A 5,125-nucleotide genomic window follows, 5' to 3' on the forward strand; every position below is an offset into this window, starting at 1 on the left:
TATTGTATATTTTGTTTCAGAAAGAAAACCTCTTTTTTGCCTTTCAAAACTTTTTCTCTCACTTATTTTCTCTCTTCTTTCTTTAGCAAAATGGTTGAAATGGGATACTCATTGATACCTCAAGATAGTTGTAGATTTCTGGAAGGGGAGCACTAATCAAGCCTTCTGGTTTCCTTGACATATCTCACCTACTTACCTCATTTGGAAATAGAATCATTGGGTAGGGACTCAGAAGAATCTCGTGGATTGTTTAATACATAGCATGCCTTGCTTCTCAGTACATGTTACACAAGAGCAACAAAGCTATATTGTGTGTTGTTAAAGACCTGGTGGCCCTCTAAATTCTTTTGCAATCATGTCAAACTTGACAATTGCTCTGCTTTCGTCACAGATAGCAAGTCAAATTTTGTATTTGTGTTCCAGCTACTGTCTTCACTGGCTCTCCTTCATGATTTCTACAAGGGATCTACTGTACTCCTAATGGTGCTTCTATAAAGCTTGGTAATTTTGACCTTTACACTTAGCCAATTAAAGTACGTTAAATTGTGCCTTTTGTGTCTGTTAATCCTGGTGTTCAACTTTTAGAAGCAAATAAGAACTCCTTAGTTACTAAAATACTTTAATCCACAAACATAAAGGCAAGATATACTAGTTCATTAAATACAAAAAGGAGTTAATGTCAAAATTTTTTAGAAAACGGAAATAAATATATTCATTTTGGGAAATTTGCATTCTCCCACATTTCCTGAAATTTCTAGGAGCACAGAAGCAATAATATACTTGTGAACCTAAAACATGGAACTGCTATATGAAAAATAAAAAATCTATTAGAAAAGACTAGGGCTTAAGAATTACAAGTACCTTTTAATATAAAATGAAATTAACAGCCAATCCCAAGGTATGCATGTTCTAGCATTTAATTTCTGTTGCCATCTCTAGAATGTCATAAGTTTGACCTTTCTCCCCTTCTACTGGAATGATCTCTTCCTAGATTGTCCTTTACTTAACAAAAATGTTTTTAAATCAATGGTTTATTTGCTAAAAATATTTTAGATGTAAATATTCTAACTATGCTATATAAAATGAGTCACATTTCTGTTTGAATTAGGGCTTCTTTTCTTGGGAGGGTGGGGCATTATGATTTAAAATTATGTAGCAGAAGATAATTAGCTCCGTGTGCAAACGATGTTGTGAACATTAGCAGAAACAAATTTGCTCAAAGCACACAGACACATCCAATTTTTTTTTTTTTTTTGCACAGAACTAATTTTTCACATGGATAAGACCTAACTCCATTGGCAATAGCCATAGACAAAACAGGAAAAAAATTAAACTGTCAGTCTTAAAAATTGTGTGAATGTCATTGATTTATTTCAGGATTTCTCTAAGGGCTGGGAAGTGATAGGGTAAAAGCTAGATCAGGAAACTAAAACCATGTTTTGAAATCCATCTCTAAGGACTCATTTGTTAAAACAGCACATTTTCTCTCCTGTTTGTTTTCATATCTAGCCTTTTGTGCTTCAGGAAAGGAACTGCCTGCTGAAAATAACTTGTATGTGAAAATAACTTGCATGTGAAAACTGCATATTTTTTCTCAAAATATAGAAAAATATAAAATATTCTGAGACTTACAGATGTGCCCCAGGAAACATAAATATTATTAAAATGGAAATAAAAGAATATAAAAATGCAGTGTAACATTTGCCTGTGTGCAGCCCAGGCTGGGGAAGTATAGAAAAAGGACTTTCATAATCCCAAGTACTCAGCTGTGGGGCTTCTGACCTCAGAGTAAAAGCCAATTCCCATTCCAAACACTACATATTAAATCTCAGGCTCTAGTCTTTATGTTGTCATGTTGTTGTTATGTGCCATGGAGTCGGACCCGAATCATAGCGACCCCAAGGGTTTCCAAAGAGGTATCGCTACAGAAGTAGATTGCCCAACCTTCCTTCTGAGGAATGGCTGGTGGGTTTGAACTGCCAGCCTTCTGGTTAGCAGTCAAGTGCCTTAGGGACTACGCTACTAGAGCTCCTAGTCTTTATGTAGGCCTGTCAAAGAATCCAAAAAGAGAAATGTAGCATCTCATTTATTCAGTCTAATATTGTTGAACACCCACTGTGTAAACTGCCAGGCAATGAGTTATAAGGATGAACACAACTCTTGCTTTCCAGTTGCTTGCAAATAAAATATTACATAACAGGATCACTGTTTTAGAAGGAAGAGATATATAACCTATTTGCTCTCTCTATTCATTACCTAGTGAAGGCCCACAGAGAAGAGAATTCTGCCAATGCATTGCTGATTTGAATATTTTGTTGCCTCTCCCACAGTAATCATAAAAAATGTTTTCATATTATACAGCTACAATAATCAAAATAGCCTAACACTGGTATAACAATAGACACCAAAGGGATAGAGTTGAGAATCCAGAGATAAACCCATATATCGATGGTCAACTAGTTTTGACAAAGGTGCTAAGTCCATTCAATAGGGAAAGAAGAGTCTCTTCAATAAATAGTGTTGGGAAAATTAGACCTCCATGTGCAGAAAAATGAAATAGGACCCATGCCTCACACATGAAAAAAAAAAATTAAATGGATTAAGGAGTGAAAACAAAAACCATAAAATTCCTAGAAGAAAATGCAGGGTAATACTGTCAGGACTAGCTTTTAATAAAGGGTTCTCTAATACAATAACAAAAGCACAAATAGCAAATGACAAACTAAGCAAATGGGACATCCAAACTTAAAAACTTTTGTTCATCAAAAGACTTTACCAAAAAAGTGAAAAGACAATCTACTAACTTGGAAAATATCTTTGGAAACCCTAAATTGTCTGTCACTTTGTCGTACTGTGGTGGGTTGCATGTTGCTGTGAGGCTGGAGGCTATGCCACTGGTATTTCAAATGCCAGAAGGGTCACCCATAGTGGACAGATATCAGCAGAGCTTCCAGACTAAGACAGACTCATTAGAACGAAGGGGGAATTCTCAAAGAACTGGCCAGTGAAAACCATATGAATAGTAGTGCAACACTGTCCAATACAGTACTGGAGAACTGTTTCAATAGCCCTAAAACATTGTCTGATACAGTGCCAGAAGATGATGCCCCAGGTCTGAATATGACCAAGGAAGAGCTGCCTCACCAAAGTAGAGTTGACCTTAATGACACGGATGGAGTAAAGCTTTGGGACCTTGATTTGCTGATAGGGCATGCCTCAAAATGAGAAGAAACAGCTGCAAATATCCATTAATCACCTGAACGTGTAATGTACAAAGTATGAATGCAGGAAAATTGAAAGTTGTCAAAAATGAAATGGAACACATGAAGATTGATATCCTAGGCAACAATCAGATAATCATATGGTCTACTATGCCAGGAATGACAAATTGAATAGGAATGGTGTAGCATTCATTGCCACAAAGAGCGTTTCAAGATCTATCTTGAAGTACAATGCTGTCAGTGATAAGATAATATCCATAGGGCCTAAAAGGTAGACCAATTAATACTAGTATTATTCGAATTTACACACCAACCACTAAAGTCAAAGATGAGGAAGTTGAAGATTTTCACCAACTTCTTCAGTCTGAAATTGACCAAACATGCAATCAAGATGTACTGATTATTACTGATGTTGGGAATGTGAAACTTGGAAACAAGAATCACCGGTAGTTGGAAAATAGGGCTTTGGTTATAGAAATGATACCAGAGATTGCATGAGAGAATTTTGCAAGACCAACTACTTATTCATTGCAAATACCTTTTTGTCAGCAACATAAATGGCAGCTATATATGTGGACCTCACTACATGAAATACATAGGAGTCAGATCACCTACATCTGTGGAAAGAGGTGATGAAAGAGCTCAATATCTTCAGCCAAAACAAGGCCAGGAGCTGATTGTGGAACAGACCATCAACTGCTCATATGCAAGTTCAAGTTGAATCTGAAGACAATTAAAACAAGTCCATGAGAACCAAATGTGACCTTGATTATATCCCACCTGAATTCAGAGAACATTTGAAGAATAAATTTGATACAATGAATACCAATGACTGAAAACCAGATGAATTGTGGGATGACATCAAGGTCATCATACATAAAGAAAGCAAAAGGTCATTAAAAAGACAGGAAAGGGGGAAAAGACCAAAACAGATGTCAGAAGAAACTCTGAAACTTGCTCTTCAATGGAGGATAGAGAAAGTAAACGGAAGAAATGGCAAGATAAAAGAGCTGAACAGGTTTTCAAAGAACTGCTTGAGAAGACAAAGCCAATTATTATAATGAAATGTGCAAAGACCTGGAGTTGGAAAATCTAAAGGAAGAACATGCTCAGCACTTCTCAAACTGAAAGAACTGAAGACAAAATTCAAACCTTGGGTTGCAATATTGAGAGATTCTATGTGCAAAATATTGAATGATGCAGGAAACAGCAAAAGAAGATGGAAGGAATACACAGAGTCACTGTACAAAAAAGAATTGGTCAATGACCATCTATTTCAGGAAGTGGTCTGTGATCAAAACCAATGGTACTGAAGAAAGAAATAGAAGCTCCACCAAAGGAATTGGTGACAAGCAAGGCTCCAGGAATTGATGGAATACCCATTGAGATGTTTCAACAAAAATGTTGTGCTGGAGGCACTTGTCTATGCCAAGGAATTTGGAAGACAGCTATGTGGCCAACTGACTGAAAGAGATCTATATATGTAGCCATTCCAAAGAAAGGTGACCCAACAGAATGTGGAAATTATCAAACAATATCATTAATATCAAAATATTGACAGGGAATTTCCAGAAATGCAAGCTGGATTCAGAAAAAGAATTAGGGATATCATGCTGCCAAATGGATCTCAGTGGAAAGCAAAGAATACCAGGAAGTTGTTTGCTTGTGCTTTATTGAATGTGCAAAAACATTTGAATGTGTGGATCATAGAAAATTATGGATAACATTGTGAAGAATGAGAATCCCAGAATGCTTAACTATGCTCATGAAGAACCTGTACATAGACCAGGAGGCTGTCATTTAAACAAAACAAGGGGATACTACATGCTTTAAAATCAGGAAGGGTGTGCATCAGGGTTGTACCCTTTCACCATACTTATTCAATTTGTATGCTGAGCAAATAA

At 36.4% G+C, this 5,125-nt stretch overlaps 1 protein-coding gene across 1 annotated transcript in view; it reads right to left on the reverse strand.

The window, feature by feature from the left end:
• The window catches only part of ADGRV1 (adhesion G protein-coupled receptor V1), a 947,781-nt gene that overhangs the window by 32,847 nt on the left and 909,809 nt on the right, over window positions 1-5,125 (reverse strand). The gene's annotated exons all lie outside the window — the stretch shown is intronic.

The sequence above is a fragment of the Orycteropus afer genome, unplaced genomic scaffold, assembly GCF_000298275.1.
Source record: "Orycteropus afer afer isolate SDZICR_OR568_19922 unplaced genomic scaffold, OryAfe1.0 scaffold00105, whole genome shotgun sequence".
NCBI lineage: Eukaryota > Metazoa > Chordata > Mammalia > Tubulidentata > Orycteropodidae > Orycteropus > Orycteropus afer.